The 22,633-nt window shown below is 43.0% G+C and overlaps 1 long non-coding RNA gene across 4 annotated transcripts; it reads right to left on the bottom strand.

Moving 5' to 3' along the window:
- Window positions 1–575: 575 nt before the first annotated feature.
- On the bottom strand, window positions 576–18,724 carry LOC149916714 (uncharacterized). Of its 4 annotated transcripts, none has more exons than XR_016469048.1 (5): window positions 17,058–18,724; window positions 14,598–14,697; window positions 7,511–13,927; window positions 6,686–6,984; window positions 576–4,098 (listed from the first exon to the last, which is right to left on the bottom strand). It is a non-coding gene; the product is annotated as an uncharacterized LOC149916714 (long non-coding RNA). The 4 variants fall into 4 exon arrangements; XR_016469049.1 differs by lacking the exon at window positions 576–4,098 and having other exon boundaries at window positions 4,107–6,984; window positions 7,511–9,979; window positions 10,111–13,927; XR_016469047.1 differs by lacking the exon at window positions 576–4,098 and having other exon boundaries at window positions 4,107–6,984.
- Between the last annotated feature and the right edge of the window lie 3,909 nt (window positions 18,725–22,633).

The raw sequence follows: 22,633 nt of genomic DNA, 5'->3' as shown, positions 1-22,633 counted from the left end.
GAAAATCTGGAGCTCCTCAGCTGTTTGAGGTTCCAGAGTCTGGCTGTTTCCTTTCTTGCTGTTTCCTCAGGCTCGGGATCCCACAGCGATTCCTTAGCGCAAATGGGTTACTTGTGGCTGTGCCACTTGGGCTTTCTGTGGAGAAACTCGATAGCCATTAAGTCTGAGAAAGTTTAGTAAGCTAATTGTCCGTGTTATGCATTACCTCCTTTGTTTTGGTAGCTATCAGGTCATGCATGTCTTTGAATTTGAGAGAGTACTCTTTAATCCGAACCAGCTGAGCTCCCTGCTTTATTCTGAATCCTTTTGGTGCTGCCCTACCTGGGGATTCTACTATCCACAGCCAGGATAAACTTCATCCCTTACTTCGTCTGTGTTCTGGTCCCAGCAGGGATAATGATTAATGCTAAACCAACTGCCTTTATTAACTGCTCTTTTTTACCTCCAATTCCAGTTTTCCTTTAAACTTTATTTCAGTTTACAGTTGTTTTAGTAAATCATGCCCTAGTAAAAGTTTTGATGAATTTGGCATGTACAACAATTTGTGTGTGCCTACCTGTTTACCTAGACTAGATTGTAAACGTTTAACAAAGTAGACCTCCAAAGTAAACTTTTGCCAGTAGTTTCCCTTCTGGTTACAAATTCATCACTTACTGGAGTAAGAACACCAAATTTTGCTTCAGCGTTTACTACAAATTCCACACCTTGCTGTAATTCCTTCCTTAGCTTAATTTTCTCCACCCGTAACTCTTATTGCATCTGTTACCAAATCCAGCGCTGCTTTTCGCACCAACTGCTTTTCTGTTCAATGAGGGCAGAACCCTCCTGGACCCTGCCGGCCCCCCTCTCAGCTCTTCCTGAGGAGAGCTCTGGGTCCTGGAGCCCTGCTCTCAGCTCCTTCGTCCGAAGGCTTCCCGTGCTAACGCCGGGATATCAAGTTTCCTAGAGCTCTGCAGATCACGTCTCTTCTCGCTTCCAATGTTTTGTTTTTGTCCCCATTCGCAACTAACGCTTTGTTTACGTTCTGATTACAAGCGGGGGGCGGAGCAGTGCCCCCCGGGGATGTGTTCTCCTGCCGGCACTTATCTTCTTTGGCTAGAGCAGATCACAAACTTCAATATTTTAACTCACTGTTCTTTAAACTTTTTGCTGTTTTTTGTTTCTGTTGTTTTGTTTTTCACAGTTCCACTATTTGTACCCTCAGTTACGCTTCCACGTACCATTAATAATTCCACTTCCATACAGCATTAACAATTACATTCCCATATGCCATTTACATTTACACTTTCATATGCCATAAACATTTAGCAATCACAAAGAGAGTGACAGTAACCAGTACAGTTTATTCTAAAGATTCTTCCTCTCCTCCAAGTTACCAGTGGGAATGAGCCTTCCCATTCACCCGATTCCAGGTTCTTTACTAGTATCATAGTTTTTCCATTAATATTCACTCTTTCCTAATTCACTGAAACGAAATGAGGGCTATTGCTGTATTCACATCCTTGGTTTAAAAAGTTCAATCCATGTGTAGTTTCAGCAAGCCTTCCAGCTGGAAGTGCCTTCTGCATTGCCTCTGTTTTGTTAAGTAGCATAATTTTAAGGATGCTATGGGTATGCACAACTATGGCTTATCTTGTAATACTGTAATACTGTAATACTTTCCGGGATATATGTCCCGGGCCATTATCTGTACGGGTTGTAGGGCTGTTTTTCATGCCCTGAGGTAACACCGTCCAATGATACTGCTGGGCTGGTGCTGATGTTTTACAGAGAGGGCGAAAAAGCAAAGTTAGGAGCATCGTGGGGGTCCAGAGAGACGGTGAAAAAACACTCTTTTAAGTCAGGCGTTAGAAGTCCTGAAACGTCAAACTTCTGCGTGGGGGTCCCCGTTGATGGAAACCCTGCAGCACCCCTTTTCATGGGCGCAGCTGGCACTGGCTGTGCCTGAGAATAAATCAGTTGAGCAATACAAGCGCCTGCCAGTACTTCACATGGGGGCACGGGTGTGACCGTGCGAGCCAAGTCCTGCAGGACACTATGCCATAACGCTTCCCAACATGGCTCTTGGTCTGGGGCTATGATAACAGGGAAAACTTTCAACCTATCTGTTTTCCGGCTTTCCTAGCCTCCCTTCCAGCAGTTGCGCGTGGATCAGGAGGGGACTAATCCGTCTCTTCCCGCCGCCGGGATCCTCGGGGGGCGAGGCAGTAAAAATCCCATCCGATGGCGGTGGCCGGGGAGCCAGTGGCATTGCGGGCTGATCTGTAGAGCAACCAGCCGCTCCCTTGCCCTCAGGCAGACTGGGGGTGTCAGATTGCGATCTTCAGCGGCTCTTTAGCGCTTCAAAGACCTTTCTCCAAGTCAGAAGCTATCCGAACGCTGTCTTATCACCCTTAGTAGCAGCATCCCATAGCTTCACCGCGACCCGGTCCCCTACTTCGGGATCGTAAATTGTCTGATTTGTGATCGAGGGGTCACTCTTGGTAGCCCATGCAAGCATCTGCTGTAAAATGGCAGCGGGCACCGTCTTGTCCCATTTTTTACGAATAATTTGAAAAGTAACCAGGACATTCTTTTGTTCTGAGCTCATCTTATTCCCCACGGTAACGCAGTGGCCTACCTTCGTCCGGAGAAAGGCGATCAGAGCTGTCGGGGACAATGAATCCTCAGACGTGACGCTTCTCTCGGCGCACCCACGCTTCTCTCAGCGTCTGCCATGCTTCTCTCAGCATCTTCTGCGCCCTTTCTCAGCGTCTGTCACGCTTTCCTCAGCACCTGTCACGCTTTTCTCAGCGCGCTCCGGACCGCTCAGTCTTCAAGTCAGGCCCAGCTTCGGGTCCTTGTTCGGGCGCCAATTGTCGGCGCTCAGTCGAGTTAGAGATCTCTCACAGTTTCTTGTAGCATCAGAATCGTTCTCCGAATAGTTCTGCTTTGTTGTGTTCAACATACATCTTATATACCATTCACTTACAAGGCAGGAATTCCTGTCCCTCTAATCAGTTAATTGGCCTCGCTTCTCCCAAACCACAGTGATAAAGGATGAAAGGTTTCTTAAGTGTGATAAGGTTAACAGTGCATACAAACACAACCTCCTGTTTACCCTTAGATGCAAACAGATACCATTTGCTCTCGGTCTTACACTCCAGACTCCCAAGGTTTCACAGTGATAGGGTCTATCAAGGAATCTGATAAACTCTTGCTCACAGTTACATCTTCCCCCACATCTCCCCCTTCTTTATTAATAAAAAAGGCGTGGTTCATAGCATCCTGTATCATTTTTTTGTACACAGTGCAACAAGCGTGAAACACAAATTAAAAAAAGCAGTGAGACAAACCAATCCTAATTTTAACAAATTCTGTATCCATCCTGCAAAAACCCTTAAAGAGACCCCTGAATATATTCCACTCATCTTGGACCTGTTCCTTCATCCAGAGCAAAGCAGGACTCTGCACGGGATTGCTTCTTTCAGCGTAGCACTTCTTGCAGCGTGAAGTTTCTGTGCAGCATGAGCTTCCTTTCAGCACTCTCGGTCCACCTCAGTCCTTGTATGGACTCAGATATGAACAATCCAAATAGTTTATTACAGGTTCTCACCAAACTGATATACGTTCACAAGTTTCTTTTTTTAGCGTTCTATCCTACTTTATAATTCCCCCCTCCCTCCCTTTTTTTTTAATTAACAAACTGTTAATGAAAACTGCTAGGACTTCGCTGTTTTCCTGTGATGTCTTGTAGTGTCATGAAAACATAAGGTCCTAACAGCCATAAAACTTTCCTGTATTTAAGTACCAGAGTTTGAACTGAAATAAGTTTATTTTCATGCATACTTCTGCTTATGTGACCTTAGAGACTTCAACCCATATGGGTCAGATGCTTGCAATACCCAGGACTATAAAGCCATCTTTTGTAAGCCCGTTTCTATAGCAGTGCGCCTGATTTTCATTAAAACAACCCACAGTTAGATGTCTAGGTGACTTGCAGAACAGGGACTTTCACTCATTTATGCTTTCCATGTAAATCTTGTAAAATTCTTGTTCTGTGGGAGACAGATCATTCTGTGCCATAGGACAAGATTTTATTTTTTCTGTGAAATATAGCTGTAAAGAAAAAAAAAAAAAGACAAGCATATAGAAAATACACGAATCTCAGAGGCAGAGATTTGGAGTGGAATTTTATTCTAGATGATCATCTCTTTCCTAAAGAAATGCACTGAGCAGCTGTAGCGCACGGTACCCTGTGTGCACCTGCCCCTTCCCAAAGGTAATGTGTTTCAGAAAAGTTAAGCTCGTCCATCTGCTGAACTGCAGATACTACAGAATCCATTTGCTGATATAAAAATGAAGTGCTGTGGCATTATGCCAAAAAAAAAAAAAAAAAAAAAAAGGGCAGAAAAGAGAGATGTTAGCCCTCCTGGGAGCCCTGCAAAGCAACCACCACCAAATGTTCTGTGTCTCCTATCCTGAAAGCAAGTGGGAATGAGGACAGGAGGTGCCTGTACTCTCTTTTCTGAAGGGTACAAGTTGTTGCAGAGGTGAGAGTATGCCCTGCAATCATGGGGTGCACGGGTTGACTCAGTGAAAGGAGCGTGGGAACCTTCTGTGTTCAGATCCTTGAAATCTGCACAGAGTCTGGCTCCCTCAGCCACAGTGGATATCATTTTTCTTGACTAGCCACACTGCCCACCATTTTTCTTGGCTGATAACACCTGTGCTTCTAAGATCTTAGCCAGAAGCGTGCAGGAGGATGCAAAATGCCTCAGGGTAGGCTTTCACTTTGTTATTCTTTCACAATTTCAATGTGGAACATTGCATTCCGTTACTAGATTACACCTACCTAGTGGTTTGAATCTTAAATTTGGTTTTGCGTTAGCTTTTTTTTCAAATTAAAATGTGAATGGCATTTTCAAGGATTAAAACAACAATGTGGACAAAATACCACTTTACAGTTTTTCACAACAGATGGAAAGCTGGACTGGGAATTTAATTTTAAATTGCATCCAGAAATGAATGAAAGCTGAATAGCTTTCTCATTCATATTTTCTTTGTGCCTGCATTACTTATTAGCTGGAAAGCTATACTAGTTTTAGGCTGTTTGAGGTGACTTGTCTGAGGGTTGAAGTACTCATGTTCGTGATTCCTAGGGATCTATTATCACAAAGGACTTTACAAACATAAGGTATTCTACATCCCAGCAAATGCCTATTGACATTTATGGTGACTGTGGGCATGTCAGAAGGATCTCTCAGCTGGATCTTGAAGTGTTAGAGAAGATGCAAAACACAACTCACAGACTGTCACAGGCAACAACCCAACTGAGTGCCACATTCTTTTGTTCCAGACTCTGTCTCTTGGCACTTGGACCTTGACATTGCCTTTTGTTACCTCTCCTGGTTAGTCTGGGATCCTTCCTAACAATTGCATCACGATTAAATCAACAGGTGAAGATTGGGTTGTGAACATTAAATTAGAAATCCATCAGAGTTAAACGAAACCCCCCAAATTACTCACTCATGAGACAAAGGACTGTGAACATATTTTGTGGACTGATGGCAAAAATCAGTTCTTCTTCAGTTTTTAAATATAATGCACACTGTCTTCCAACAACAACAAAAGAAAGAACATAAAAGCTTAGCAAACTTCCCTGTGCTACACAGGAAGGAAGCAGGAAGAAAATCAGAAGAATTATTTCTGAATACATGCTTGGAAGAGATGCAGACACAAGTGAAGTACAAGAGGTATTTACAGAGAAATGTCTCCATATGAAAAAGGGAATTGCAGTCAGGTCCACAGGCAAAATGACAGGAACAACATATAAATGGCACCTGACACACTGATGCTTGAAAGATACCATGTCTTTGAAAAATAAGTGAGTAATGACTTCATTCAAGGCTGGATTCCTACATTTATTGATGAATATGTTTAATTTTGGTGGGCTAATTCATATGCTGACCAAATATATACTTTTTTTTTTTTTTGGCGGGGGGGTGAGAGGGTGGGAGGTGGGACTGAGGCATATAAGTTTGCAAACCAAAGTACTAATAAAAACATGTATCTGATTTCCAGGTATTAAGTCTACAAACTGCACTGAATGTTCAAAAGAAGACAACCGGTGTAATTGTATCAGATGAAAAGTAGTGGAAAAAAAAAAAAAAGCAGAACCAACATCATTATGAAGATTAAACCAAGCAGTCCACTTCTGGAAATGTTATGAGATGCCTACAAAAAAAGTTTCCTGGTTTTTATAGACAATCTATCCAAGGTAGGGACTGCAAAGGGTGGTGTGCATTCATGGTTTTAATTGAGTTGGTTTTAACACCAAAATTTGTATGCAAAAGAACTTCAAAAAAAGAGAAGAGAAAAAGAGTAACCCTCCTCATCTTCCTGAGAACACAAAGCTACATGATTTTATATATCCTCTGCTTAGGAAAAAGATTTTTGTAACATAGGCAATGACATAAATTTTATTCAGCTCTTGTTTCGCAGGGAATAAACTTGGTGTGAAGGATCATCATCATCATAAAAAAAAAAAAAAAAAAAAACAAAACTTGTTTAAACAGACTCATGTAAGGATGCAAATTTTGCACAGAGAGAAGCAAAAATATGCCGTGCAGCTGGTTAGAGCACATCATCATGCGAACAATTTAAGCTGACTCAATTATGAGTATGTCCTTTGCCATAAACATACCTGTGACAAGATGGTAGTTTTGACATCATCCTCCAGTGGCTGGGATAGCCAAGTCTTAGAAAAATACAGCACCTCCCCCAGAGCTGTGATGGCCGTGCTGCTGCTTGCTGATCCTCCCTCTTATCTGTGGTTTTCCTTTACAGGACACTGTTCTTAATTGTGGCCCAAGTCCCTGTGGGTTTCTTCTCCTCCCACAAAGCTGCTCACACTGCAGGAGGCACAGGCACGGACACGAGGCCACAGCAGCTCTCTCGTTGTGTCAGACAGCAGAGACATTGAAGTGGAAGAAGACCCTGCAGCTTTACGGGGGAAATTCCACACAGTCATTGACATTGCTTTATCCTGAATCCTTTTGGTGCTGCATTCTTGGCCCTACCTGGGGATTCTACTACCCACAGCCCAGGATAAACTTCATCCTTCTCATCATTCTGTATTCCTTCTGTTTTGCTTATGTAGCATAGTTTTAAGGATGCTATGGGTATGTTCAACTATGGCTTATCTTGTAATACTGTAATACAGTAATACACAGCTTGCATGACTACAAAAAGCAATGCCATCACTAGAAGAACCACTGAGTGGAAGAGAAGGGAAAAAAAAGCAAAACCAAAGACCAGCTGTCAATACCCACATGGGCCTGGCAGCCCACAGGCCAAGCAGGCTAATGTCAATCTCATTCACAGGGAGCAGTGCAAAAAGAATTGCCAGAATCGCCACTTTGCACCACTTCACAGTGAGAGCAATAGGAATAATACTCACTAGCTGTAGACCCAGTGACAAGTATGTCTCTAACTAAAACACCTGGCGTCTGCTTTCTTTGTAGCTCACCTGCTCAGTGATGCAAGCAAAGCTCCAGGTCATCTCAATGTTGGTGCAAAAAGCACTTCTTGTTTTGCAGGGTCATAGATTTATCTGAGGATGGAATTGTTTTCCTCCCGCTTCAGAAGAGGGCAAGAAAAGTTAGTCAGGTTCCAAACAGGAAGTCAGTGTCCAATGGCGTCAATGCTTTAAACATACAAGTTCCAAGAAACACATTTTTCCTAATTATTTGAATGCTTTGTAAAAGGCAGTTGCTGACAACAGCACAGAAGTTCTATTGTTTTAGCCAAAAATCTCAAATACCCCAGCCTCCCTTGTCTTTGGCACACAAAGGCAATTGCCCAAGGATGAAACTAAGCTTTGTGTTATCACAATTATTGCTGGAATAGCAAAACAGAATTACCAACCAGCTCCAGGAAGCACAGTAAAGGAATCAAACCAGTTTGGATAATCAGTACAAGGGAGGGAATTAAAGTACAGTACAGCATCCCTTCATGTCTCAGGTAGCCTGCATTAACTCAATTTAAGAGCAATAATTATAGGAGTTTAAGAAACCTTAGTCACAGTAGTACAGGAATTCTGCCTGTAAAATCACTAGCAAAGGTGAAAACACGATCAGGAAATGGAGCTGAGGCAGAAACTATCACAAACAAACTAACAAAATCAGCTCCACCTGATGTCTGAGCAGCATAAGCATTTTGTTCACATTTACCTTCCAAGCATAATTCTAGGGGAAATCCAGCTACTGTAATCCACTGAATGATGGTCAAAAAGACATCATTACAGCAGCTCTGCTCTAGAGTTATTTTTCCATTCCAGCAGTCACAGTATTAGTGGTGGTAATAGCAGTGCTCTCCATAAAACAGATGTTGTGTCATGACCTCTTTACTTTTGCAGGCTGAATTCCGTGCCAACAGTGAATTTTTGAGAGACAAAACCACGTACATTTCAGCTGCAGTATTTCTCCACCTAATTCACAGCTGCAGAAGGGTAAAAGAAGCCCACACCACCACTCAGAACCCTTTACAACTTCAAGTTCCCAGGAAACTAGTTGTAGATGGCAACTCAGGTGACATTTGCTTTTGGAAGAGTGCATTTGCTCAACACATCCTGGCTTTGATCAGGTCTTTTTCAGAATCCACTTCAGCAATAAACATGTAAAACTCACAAACTCAAATTGATGTCAACATTAGGGAAATATTTTTACATCAACTACTTCTTGTTTTTGATTTGCTGCACGCAGATTTGCTGCAAGATCTTCCCCATCTTGAACACATACACACATTTAAGCCCAGGCAGCAGAATGCAGTGGAACATATCTGTATCTTGTTCCTAATTGCTGTATAGATGGACTTTGCTCAAATAATTATAGAACCCTTTGGCTGGAAGGATCACCTGTTTCAGGTCCCATGGTCCATACAGCCCCTCACTCCACCTCATAAGCTCCCTTTAAGTACTGCAAGACCACGCAAGGCATCCCCGGTGCCTTCTCTTCTCCAGGCTGAACAACCTCAGCTCTCTCAGCCTGTCTTCATAGAATTGGTGCTCCAGCTCTCTGAGCATCTTCATGGCCTCCTCTGTACCCACTCCAACAGCTCTGCACCCTTCCTGTGCTGGGGGCCCCAGACCTGGATGCAGGACTGGAAATGGGGTCCAAGAGAAACAGAGCATTATTCCTTTTGTTAAACGTTACCACGGTCCCTTTGTCTGATCTTGACTTTGTACAAGCTGTCCTAGTCACAAAGGCGCTTTGCATCTCACCACAGAACAACAAAAACACCACAGCACACACTTTTACAGACTCCCAGCAGGAGCAGGAGGTGATTATCCCCCTGTACGCAGCTCTGGTGAGGCTGCACCAAGCACTGCATTCAGATTTGGGCACCTCACTACAAGAAAGACATCGAGGATCTGGAGCGTGTCCAGAGAAGGGCAACGAAGCCAGTGAGGAGTCTGGAGCACCAGCCTTAAGAGGAGCAGCTGAAGGAACTGGGATTGCCAGTCCGGAGAAGAGAAGGCTAAGCAGAGACCTCATCACTCTCTACAACTCCCTGAAAGGAGGTTGAGGTGAGCTGGGGGTCAGCTTCTTCTCCCATGTGACTAGAGATAGGATGAGAGGGAATGGCCTCACGTTGCATTGGGGGAGATTCAGGTTGGATATTAGAAAAAATTTCTTCTCTGGAAGAAAATTTCTTCTCTGGTCAGGCACTGGATGTCAGGGGGAAGTTCTTTGCAGAGAGAGCGGTGAGGTGCTGGAACAGGCTGCCCAGAGAGGTTGTGGATACCCCGTCCCTGGAGCTGTTCAAGGCCAGGCTGGATGGGACCCTGGGCAGCCTAATCTAGTATTAAACGTGGAGGTTGGTGGCCCTGCAATGTGGCAGGGGGGTTGGAGATTCATGATCCTTGAGGTCCCTTCCAACCCTGGCCATTTCATGATCCTGTGGATGATCTCAGAGGTCTTTTCCAACTTCGGTGATTCTATGAAATTATTTCAAAGACAAATTAGCAATCTATTCCCAGAAGGCATTTAGCAGAACCCCTGCTTACAGAGGTCCATTAGTAAATATTTATGTACCCAGCAGCAAAAACTGGGTGTCACCACCACTTACAGCTTGCTCTGTAGCAACATAAATATTTGCTTAGCTTGTGATGCTCTCACATGTCTGTACTCGTTTGGCATACATGCTTATGTTCATCTGGGTGATGCTTCTCCAGCAGTCATCGCACACTGCCATAACCTGCAGAAACGCAACAACTTGTAATGACAGCACATGGCACAGAAATTGATTAAAGTTTTGATATTTGGAAACATTTTTTTCCTGTTGATGGTCAGATGATTTACCGATAACTGAAATCTGGCATCAAAACATGCCTTATTAATTGCAGTGCCAAACATTAACAATAGTTGGATGTCCTGGCCTGCTCGAGGTGGACGTGAATCACTCCAACTTACATTTCTACTTGCTTTCTCTTCAGGGCTGTAAAGCTCATTTAACTCTTCCTTCACAAAGCTTGTTGGCCATAAAGGGATGTCTCCAGCTAATATTTCATGACCTAACAAATGTTACATCTTCTTTAACATATCCTACTCATAGAATCGTTTGAGTTGGAAAGGACCCTTAAAGGTCATCTAGTCCAACTCCCCTGCAATGGCTTTGCTCCAGGTGTAGAACCCTGAATTTCATTTGTTGAATTTCATGCCATTGACAATTGCCCAGTGCATTAAGATACACTCCCAGTTTAGTATCATCAATAATTTCCTCATAAAAACACTGAACAAACAGAATTGGTCTTCAAATAACAAGACTTCACCAAAACCCCAGCACTGCCCCAATCTTAGTCCTGGTTCTTCACCAGAGCCATCAGATCAAAACATGCTGAAATGCCCTGTAACAGAGACATCTGACAGCAGGGAGTGAGGGGGAGAACTCTTCAGATCCACAGGAACACCCACACTTTCCACAGTGAATATACAGTCAGCCTCAAATGGGAAGACTTACAGCAAGAGTGAGCTGTATGTGTCAAACAGGACTGCAACACACTGCTGTCTGTATTTCCAGTGCAGATATAAATAAAGACAGCCTTGACCAGCAACGGAGAAAGACAGACAGTCTGTAGCAAAGGACACTTTACTTTGTGAGCATCTGACCTTTTGGCTTGCCTGGGCCATACTGAGTACACAGCAAGTGCCACGGGCCACATACAAAACGTGCAATGAACTTACATACATTAAGTAACAGAACTTATTTTTATGTATTTTTTATTAAAACACAAAAAACAAGGAGCAACAAAGACAAAACTAGTGGGATGCCTTGTTTTTGTGAAACTAATGCACCAGGCTGGCTCACCGGCAGCGGCTGCCATTCCTAGTGGAGCTTATGAATTGCATGGCTTTGAAGACAACCAGCATAACATTATTAAAGCTTTTGCACACAGATTTTCTTGATGCCTGATGCCATGACATCAAACATGAGTTGCCGGTGGTAACTGCATCATCTTCTACTCATTTCATACATCCATATATATTTTTGGTTTTTTTATAAGCCAACCATCACTGGGGCACCATCAGTAGTTCTACCGGTTATGCTGACAAAAGTTAAAGAAAATTGCTCTAATGCATTATTTTATACACAAATCAAGAGATTTAATTGTGCCTTTCCGTGGCACCAGAGAAGCCATGTCCTCAGCAACATTACATTTGTTATCCAATGTATATCCAATATTCGTATTCCAAGCATATTCTGCTAGCTGTCTGCTAGCTGCCACCCGTGCAGGACACACTCAGAGCTCTCATGCAGTGACAGAAATAGATTCAGAGACGGAACGTACCCAAAGATTAAAGAGCTTCCCTTATACAAAGGAGCACCACGCTTCTTGCACACAAACCATACCTGTCACATTTCCCTTCTTCCTCTCCCCAAATCATACCTTCTCTGCCTTTCCCCAGAGAGCTAAAATCATTATATTGGTAAAAGAAGTGCTTTTGGAGGCACTCCTTTTATAAAATTATATTCCCAAAAACCCATCTACTACCACTGGGAAGACATGACTGACACTGCAAACTCAAGGATCCAAAAGTGAAGCCACAATTAAGTTCTCCTGTGTAAACTACATTTGCTCCCTCCTCACTCCTTCTCGTCACGGTGTGCTTATAAGGCCTGACATAACCTCAGCTGCCTGACCAACACATTCCTCCTTGTACCCTGGAGCAGCACTCTGCTAACCCACCACATTTTTTACATTGAGACTGGCGAGGCTGACTTTTTCCTCAGAAGAGGGAAATCTGCACTCACAAAATATTCACAAGTGGCCACAAGGCACTCTCTCACTTGTAGGACATGGCTAGGCCTCGGCTGACTCCCAAGACACAAGCCAATCTCTTTGGAACAGCATTAACGCACTCTTGCACACTCCTTCCACATCCAACAAGGATCCACAAGGGAGTAAGAGTCTAAAATACTCCTGCACTTACAAGAAGGTTTTGGTAAAGCTCCAAAGTCTTCTCCCAAGCTCCGACATGTTCTTCCCTTATTGAAGGGGAATCAAACTGTATCATGAAGAAATCACAATTCCTGTTCACTAGCAAATGACAACGATGACAACTCAAACTCCACCTGCATTTAAGGACCCCTATCTCTCTCCTATTCTTCCTACCTTCTTCACACAGCTTTAAGTATTTCTGTCTCCCTAAATGGGTCACAGGTGTAACACATCTGTCCTCCTGGCTAATTTCCTTTCCACTCTCAGCTCAGCAAGATAGCATAAAACTCCTCTGCAACCAAGTCATGCTGAATACAGTCATCTGTGAAGCAAGAAACTTACCTAGTAAATAAATACAGAGCAGAGGTGCATTAGGTGTTTGCCTATGACAAGAAGTCACAGAACAAAAGAGCTGTTCATGTCTTCCCCACAATTACAGCAGCAAAGCCAATTATCCCACCTTAGCTGCAGATGAGAGCACATGTTCATCCAGTTCCATGAACGAAGCTCACTACAGCTGCACAAAGCTATAAACACCCCAACAGAAGGGCTCATTCCTCCTCCCAGATCACAGTGCATGAACACAGCCTAAATTCATAAAGAACAGAGCACAAGCACCTCTTTATGGAAGCAACGCAAAACACAACAGGGATAAGCACTTTTCATCACTGTTTTGTTTAGATCCCCCAGCTGGCAAAGCTTTGGAGTGTGTCTTGCACTTAGCTTCCATGGCCCAGCTGTACATCAGAGGTGGAGAGCTTCAAACTCCATTTTAAGCTTATACTCTTCAAAAGCCTGTAGGAGCTTTCCTTGAAGAATCATAGATACAATGGGTGCTGTGAGCAATGCAAATACCCATATTAAAGCAGTTGGCAAGGATAAAGCCAGCGCTTCCATGCCAGCAGGTCAAGAAACAAGAGATGAACAGGAACATCAACTGGACAAAGCTAGCGTAACAAAGTTGTATCTAGGAAGAAGAAACAATAGAAACAACATATACAATTGCACTATTTAGTTACTAAATGCATTTTCAAAGTTAAAAATCCATTAGCTTTCTAAAATGCAGCAGTGACAACTATTCTCATCACAGATGGCAAGGTTGAGAACAAAGCTAAGAAAAGAAATCACCACAAGAATGAAAACTTTGTTGAGCAAACTAAACCAAGAACCACATGAAGCGAAGGAAATTCTATCCTACTGTTCATCTGTGTATTCATCTCAGAAAACACAATAACAATAATTAGCAACATCAAAGAATGAGGATTTTTTCCCTACTCTGTTAGGTATTAAAGAACAATAATGCTCAATAAGATGACACTTGGTTCCTGCTCCAAACAGTGGCTTTGAAGAGAATTCATACTTGAAAAGGGGGATGAAAGCAGCCCTTGCACGTCTAAAAAGAATTTCTTTCTTTCTGCCAAAAGCAGATCTCATTTAATTGATGACCTAAAAAAAAAAAAAAAAAAAAAAAAGTCTAAATAATTTGGAATGGCCTTATAATGGACAACTGCTACAGAAGTGAAACAAGTCTGATGGCAGCCATCAGGCTGCAGTGCCAATACACCAGAACAGAGAACCAAGAAAACATCCAGGCTGGGAGAGATCTCAGGAAGTCATCCAGTCCAATGCTCTCCTCAAGGCAGATAAACCACTGAACTCACATGCCTGACTCAGATTATTCCAAATGTGATCTATAGAAACTGCATCTGAAAAGTTCTAACAGCTGCAGATTTTAATGAATTTTAAATAGCAGTCCACCTTAAAAACTGAAGCTTCAATTCAAGTACACGTACAGCAAATAAGACTCCACATTGAAATTACTTTCCCAGTTAGCTGTCTACCAAAAGCTAATAACCTTTCCAATTCACATCTTTATTACCCAAAGGTTTAAACAGTTACTAAAGCTTCTACACTGAGGTCTGTACACCAGCATCTAAATCAGCAGCTTGGGTTTCAAGGGGCAGGAAGTCCTTAAAATGGCTGCAAAAAGAAACAGGCTTTTCAGTAACAGAAAAGCATTTCCAAGCAAATATTTAAGCACAATAATTTTCCCCATTCACATGCTTAACACCATGCGTATCATTTACAGATCATAAAACACAGGGATATTCCTCACCTGTCTATCTCTTCTTTGCACATCAAAGCAAATGTGAAACGTTCTGTTACTCCATTGACAGCAAGAAAGAGGACATAGAAAGAGCAGCACTGGAGAAGATCTGGACCCAAAACAAAACAAAGATAACAACGTTACAAGAATGAAGAGATCATTATTTCTTTTACAAAATCACACTGTTTTTATACTCCACAATAAAAGCTATAACATTATCACTGATGATAATGGCAACTTTTATGTTCTTTGAAGAAGCTTCTGTTCTAGACATCTTGACAAGAACACAAGTAGAAAAAACAAGGCAAAGTGAAACCAAAACCAAAATACAAGAGAGTAGCAGCTATTAACGTAACAGAGAAGATCTCCACCACCAAAGTGATGATTGTATTAAATGGGATTCTTTACTGTACTGCAAACCAATTCTTTCACATTACAGATATTTGTGAGAAAGGATCCAACAGACACTGTAATGTGCTCAAAGCAATCAAATACACATCTCAAATACAAAAGTAAGAAAAAACAACATATTCAAAACTGTGCTAGATTAAAACCAGATATTTAAAAAGTAACTTTAAAATTCTACACTCAGCCTTCAAAATCATTTTCTGTCCTTCCAGCTCGACGTGGCTACCTATGTGCAGATGCTGTTACAAAAGGATCAAGGTCTGCATCTGGACAAGGTGATATCTTCATGTAAAAAAAAACCACCCACAAAGAGCAACCAGCAGGATGTGACAACTATCTAGCATGAAGAAGATGCACTTCTGAAAAGCTGCTTGTACACACACGTCAAGTCCGCCAGTGACAGCTTTTCCTGAAACACATTATCTGAACAATCCCCTGCTTTCTGATTTAATTTTATTCCTGTGCAATCCACCCAAAGTAATCTTATGCACCATTAATTGTTGATGAGGGTAACATGAAACTGATGAGCCCCAACCAGCACCAAACCTACTCAAGTCAGCAGGCAGAGGTGAAACAGAGAGCACTTCACTGCAATGCATTTGTATCAGGTAGTCCTGCATGGCCACAAGCAAGCATGCTGGTACACATGACACAAGTCACAAAAAGCCAATTGCTTTATCCTTCCTTCCTTGTAAACCTCCTAATATCTTAAATACTACTGGTGAGCAACATTCCAGCCTCAGCAATCATCCCTACAGGCAACTTTGGGAGCTAAAGTGCTGCCACAGCTGGAATATTCGAGGTGTAAGCAGGGGGACAAAAGAATTAAATTATTTTGCCAGAATAAGGCCAGGTGACAACATAGCAGAATGCAGTTCAAAGCACACTAGGACTCACGACTTAAAGCTTCTTTTAACCTGAGCTGATTTTTCTCAGACAGAAAGCTGACTGAGCCAAGAACTCAGCATAGAGCTGAGAAACAAAAACTGCAGCTCAAACTTTTTACCTGTTCCAGAACTGAGCATCGAACCTCCATAAATATCCAGAGCCAGCTGAGAAAAGGCAGATCCAAAAACAGCAGTGGTAAGACCAATCAGAAGCACTAGCTTCAACAGCAACTCTAACAAATCTGCAGCCATAGCTGTTGCTGGGGAGAAAACAAAAACAAGACAGCAACACCCAGCAGTCAATTACATGAACCAGAATCAGCACAGCTGTTGTTTTCACCAAGAAAAACTATTCCATGGGGGAAAACATCCATTGGCACCATGCAAGGCAGCATCAAAATTATTCTTTGCTATTGAAACACCTACACACATAGTCCTAGCTTCCAACATGCATTATTCTCGTCTGTGTTACATGCAGAACTCTAAACAAAGATCAACCATTAACAGCTCTGTTTCAGGGTTTAAGGAAAGGGGTAAACAGCAGCTGCACCTGTTAACAGCCAGCAAATAGCACAGAAAAGCACAGCATTTGCCCAAAGCCACAGCCTGAAGCACCCAAAGGGTCACATCTTCACTGCTACCTTGGACTACAAGTTTTGCCACAGCAGAAGGAGCAACTTGGAAGTTCTGTACATTGTAGGATGCTGCTGCCCACACACCCTGTAAGGAGTCAAACGTCTTGCCAGGTGCACTGGATATTCACACACAAACCCACCATGTGTGCTCTGTATCAAACACACACACAGGTACACCTCTGTCAGCCTGCCATTAACATGACACACGACATTTGTCTGACTGTGACCTTCCTATCTGATCAAGAATTTCTTAACTGGAGCACACAGAAACCTCTCCTTCGTGTAACCATCATTACTCCACAAACAATCCCAAAGCTCAGCTAAAATACAGCTCTCTTCCTCTGAAAAGGGCACCCTCTAAAGCACTCAATGCTTACCAGCCAGTTGTATTTTCAAGTCAGTCAAATACTGTCAAGTGGCATTTAGTTGCAGGAAACAGCATGCTTTTGGGATTGAATCTACAGTAACTGCCTCAGCACAGCTGCAAATACGTGGTGCACAAGCCTTTACATCACACTGTTTGGAGGAAAGGATTTTACCTTTGATTTGTGGAATCAAACTCTCTCATCCACGTAAGGTGACAAGAGCAGGTACGTCTTTATTTCAGCGCTGCACCACACGCTGGGTGCAAGGGGGATCACTCCTCCTAGCCTGCACACCAGAGAACAGGATCCCAATACATTTATAAGTCAATCCAGACATATTCAGAAGTGTTACCCAAGACCCATTAACATATTCCTTACTTTTCCGGGAATTCATTTACATACTGTCCCCCTCCCAGTGCATGCGCAGTAGCTTCTATTAGATGAAGGCTCGACGTCTTCCTCCCCCTCTGGTGGTTGTTCTGGGATGAAGTCAGACGTCTTCCTCACCATGTCCTTCTGACCTTTGTCCCAGTTTTGAGCTCTTCTCCTGCCCTGCATACCTCAGCAATTTCTAATTCTGCCTCTCTTGCTTTCTTAGGGGCCCTTTCCTGCTGACTGGACACATTCTCCCTTTTGAGAATGTGTCTGGGCTAGCAAAAGGGTAAGCAATAAGTTCCCCTTGAGCTAGCAAGAGGTTAAATTAAGCGATGCTGTTTGCAAATTTCTTTTGAGTTAGCAAAACCAGGCGATGTTACGGACCCCTTACATCTTGTATTCTTCAGCTTATTATCTCATCCTGCTTGTTACATTCTTGGCCTCCTTTACAGCCGGGCCATGTTTACCCTTCATCCCCTAACTCACCTTCAGTTACCAGACAATGCAGTATTACGCTATTGCATCCCTAACTCCTACTTTGCTTGCTTTTTACCTGCTTGCTTTTTGGTCCAGACACCTTCGGCATGGTCTCCACTTCTAATTTCTTCCCATTTCAACAGTCTTTATGCTCAAACATTTAAACACACACGCCAGTCACATTCCTGATACAATTCACCTCTAACAGAAGGCAAGAATTTCATGTGGAACTAATACTAACAAGCATACCTGCTTCTGATCTTTACATTCTTCCCTCTTTGCAATACTTGAGCAAACAAGACACAAAAACTTTCTTCAATAGGCAAAAAGATGTACCTGGCCACCAGCGAACCCAGATTGTTCACGGTATCATACACACCTTTACAAACAAGGTGTCAAGATGTCACTTTTTTTTCTGGCACAAGTCCAGGACTAACAGCAGCACAAATTCCTACTTCACATTTCTGATGAACAAAGAGAAAACCTGTGGAACTTAATGCAACATTAGAGCAAATCGAGCAACAGCCCCAAACACCCCCAGAAAGCCCCTTCACTTCTTAATACAGAGGAAGATAAAAGATCCAGATGAAAGAGATTCTGTAACATCTGCAGAACGCAAGCATTTTTGCACTTGTGTGTCTCATAAAGACCCTTCCAGTAGGAGGCAGCTTATTTGTTCCCCAGGAGGAGGACCAGCAGTGGATGAATCCTCTGGCAGCAAGAGCATAAAGTCTATGTTTATGAGAGACCGTTCCACTGCCAGCAAATAACATAAATTCAAAAGAGCCAAGAAACTTCTAACAGCGGGCCAGCAATTACAGCCTGTTTTCCTTCCCAGGTAAGACCTGTGGTGCTGCCAGTGCTGTCACCTGGACTGCTGCTGCCGTGCATCACTCTGTAATGACACAGTGCTTTCGTGGAACACGTGCAGTTGGAGATGTAATGCTACAAACAACAGTGTTCCTGCTGTAACAGCTAACAGATTCCACAGGAAGAATACAGGACTAAACAAATGAAGAGAAGTATATGCATCACATACTATGCCTTCTACTTCCAATTTTTTGAAACAGAAATAAGATATGCAGCAAAACACACACAATTGTAAAGTTTTGATCCAAAGGAAAATATTATTTAAATGCACAACCCTCAAATAAGTTGCTCTGGTTTTGGTTGTTGGTTCTTTGGTGTGGGTTTTTTTTTTAATACCCGTTAATCCATCATTCTCTGAAATGCACCTCAAAGTCCCAGTGCCACTGAAATCCTCCCACGTTTTCATGCTATATTCAAATGGTTTCTAACATTTTCAGTATTTTCAGAAACAGACAAAAAGGAGCAACTACAAAAATTCTGTCGCTGTCCCACAACATCACCACATTCACTCTGATCACCAAAATTGATCACATTCAGAAAAGTCATCGCATATCACTCACCTGGCAGTTCAAAATACAGAAGTCAGGACAAACCCCTACATCTTCCCCAGCACGTGCTCAGGCACTGCTAACAGGAAGCATTCGAGAGACACGTTTGACAGGACAGTGCAGTTCTGATGCTTCATGAACCTTCAGTAACTGCATCTGGGCTGGCAGCACCTGCTGGTGCCACTCTCTGAACACCATCCCCTCCCAGCCTTCCCAGGCTCCGTGTCCATTTGGTGACCAGCATTCACTTGCCTTTCCCCAACATGCCCACACATCCAGTCTCACCCTCTGTCAAAATCTGCTTCAGGAAGGATTCTTTGAAGAAGCTTCAAGTCAGCTGCGCTTCTTTTCAGCTAAGGAAAAATCACTCAAAGTCACTCATCTGCCCGACTATCTCCCTTGCAGAAAATTACTGTTGCTGCAGACAGACAAAGGAACTGTGTCAGCTTTCTACAGAATAAATCACTCATAGTAACGAGAGAGGGAGGAAAAATTGTTTAGTAGACCAATATAACTCTCACCCTCACAGTAAAATAAATCTTCCAGTGCTCTTCAAAGTGTTCCTGCAAGTCTCACAAGCCAGAACTGCCTTTCTATTCTCAATCTCTTCCTCAGAACGCCTTCTTTCTCACTGTATTTTCATTTCCTTCTTTGCCCCATTTCCTTTTCAGAGTACATCAGATATCTGTAGTATCTGTATCGTGCACCACCATGTTTTGTTTGAGGAAAATTGAAGTACCAGAACCATAAGATGGCTTTGAATTTTCTCCTGACTTCTACCTGCTACCAGCTCACTCCCTTTAAGACTGTAAGCATTCCATCTCCAATTAATGGGTGGTGCAAAGCTACTGAAAGACAAGACAGCCAACGAGGCCTAGAAACAGAGAGCTCTGGGTTCATTGTGGTTTGCTGTCAAGGATTTGAATGCACCACCTGTAAATAGAATTTTATGCAACCATGTTTCCTAACTAGCCTTACTTAATAACCTCAAAATCACTCATTTAACTCCATCACCTCCAAATAGCCTGCAAAAGTTCTCTCATTAAAGATTTCAGAATGAACTCTGTGACCCACCTTATCTTCCATCAAGTTAGGTAACCGAGCGTTCATTCCTGTAATTGGAAAGCACTTCTTGGTTGCTTCCAAGAACTTTGCAAAATAAACCGCAAAGCACATTACCAGAACACTGGTATATAAAAGCTGAAATGACAGGGAAGGAAAGAATTAAAAAATAAAATAGAATAGTAAAACAAAACCAACTTAGAAATGTAGAATCACGTGCTAGCTTTGCCAATTCAGTGAGAACTGAAGGCAGTAAGTAGTTCTTACTCCTGTCAAATTTTAATCAGGCTGAAGGCATTACTGTAACTCCCCTCCCCCCACACAGAATGCTGTTGATTTAAATTTCTTTTAATCAGCAGATCAGCACCACAGTCCTTTGCCAACTTGTTCTCACCTTCTATTCAGTACTTTTAGAAAGACTGAGTCCAACTTAAAAACAACTATTTGGTCAAAAAACAGTTGACACACTTCAAAAACACACAAAAAAGCACATACAGCATCACCTTATTTGCAAAACTTGCCTTTCTGTGTACAACAGAGGTGCTCTCCTGTACCTCCACTAAACTGACTGGCGTCATAATGCCAAGTCAGTAACAACTATCACCAAAATTCTTAACATTTAAATCCCACCCTTAAAGGAACATTCTCTCACCTCCCCCGTGGTATTAGCAGACTAAACGTCGAAGGCAGTAGCAAGTAACTCTTTAGAACAAGAATTTATGTTGAGAAAGAATACAGGAAACTTAGCTGAGCCAATGAAAAAATGTAAAGGCTCCACTGCAGATAAAGGATGACTAGAATAACCGTCAGAATGCATTTTGACACTACTGAAAGGCTTTCAGCAATTACCTTCAAGAAAGAGAAAACAGAGAACGTTCCTTTTTGCCAACTTAACCACCTACAGGAACACAAAGCACTTCAGTTCCACACAAGCAACCCACACAGGAATACAAGGCATTCAAAGTCAGCGTGACCACCACAGTTCTCCTGGTGCATTGGCCACCTTAGACTGCAGTCTCTCTGAACATCCTCATATCTGATGATGCACAATTCCCCCATTGCACTGCCCCAGCCCCTTGTGTGGGACACACACGGGAATACATTTTGTTTGACACAGTCGTGATCCCTGCTGTTGCACTTCACAACCTCGTACTGACAGTGGAAAGCAGAACTGTGGAAGCCATCTGTGCCTTCCTCTGATTAACATTCATGATTATGTATTTAATGATCATTAAGGCAATAACTTCTAAATTAAATTCCTTTCTTAAACAGGAGCAAATTGAGTATTACAAATACGTTACAACAAAGTCATGCAGCATTAAGCAGTCCATAATTCTATTCATTTTTTAAAATACTCCTGAACTCTGAACATATACAGAGCTCATTCAGGAATCTGTTCTTTACATCATTATCATTTTTTTTCAACAAGAAAAGCTTTCTCTCTCACACACACACCCCTGTGCACATAGCTTCCTTGCTAACCTTAAGTCTTACAAAGAAGTGAGCCTGGGCTAAAACCCAGAACGGCTCTCCTAGAAGCTCAACAACTGCAGAAAGGCCAAATGCCACAACAGCAGCCCGATGATAATGAGGAACCACAGACAGAACTTCTAGGAAGTGCAGCCAGATGAAGGCCAAGAAAACAGACCAAAAAAACACCAAGAAGGACTCTAAAAAGGCAATGTAACAACAGTCAGGTTTTCTCCAGCAGAAAAAAAAAAACAGAAAGGAGAAAATCTGATTAAAATTTCACATGCTGGTATACTTTCCTTATTTTTGAAGAGATCTGATGAATTCATTTCTATTGCAACTCCAAGCTTTGGTGTAATACCTGTAACTACAAGTTGCCACGTGCAGCCACAAGCTTTGATGCCAAGTGCTGTGCCGACCTTCCAGCAATGACAGCGCAGTCAGCAGAAGAAAACACGCCCGCAGCCCAGCCGTGCTGGCTGCCAGCAGCACTGCAGCGCGATGCCCCTTCCAGCAGCGGCCGCTGCCAGCAAAGCCGAGCAAGGCACGCGGTGCAGACACGCACTGCCTTCTGCTGATGCTGCTTCAGGACCTGCAGCCTCTGCCGGAGCGCGGCAGGTTTCACAGCACTGCAGCAGGGCGAATCTGACCCCCCCTCAGATCCCTGAGCTGCGTGACGTTCAACTCGCAGCACGTGCTTCACATCGCTCAGGCAACACGGTTTGCATTTTAAATCGCGCTGTTCTAGGAGGAAAATTGGAAACGGAAACGTCTTCCTCAAGCGAGCCCTCGGACAAGAACGAGCAGTTAAAGAACAGCCGAGGAGCTCTCACGTCAGCCACAGCACGTTGATGGACGCAGCCCAGCTCCGCTCCGCGCCGCCGCTCAAGCGGGCCCCGCGGAGCGCCTCCCTGGCCGGGAAGACGGCCGTAGAATAGAGCAGAGTCA

This window comes from Phasianus colchicus, chromosome 9 (assembly GCF_987193195.1).
Source record: "Phasianus colchicus chromosome 9, bPhaCol1.hap1.1, whole genome shotgun sequence".
Lineage (NCBI taxonomy): Eukaryota > Metazoa > Chordata > Aves > Galliformes > Phasianidae > Phasianus > Phasianus colchicus.
This window is presented reverse-complemented; position numbering and strand designations above follow the sequence as displayed.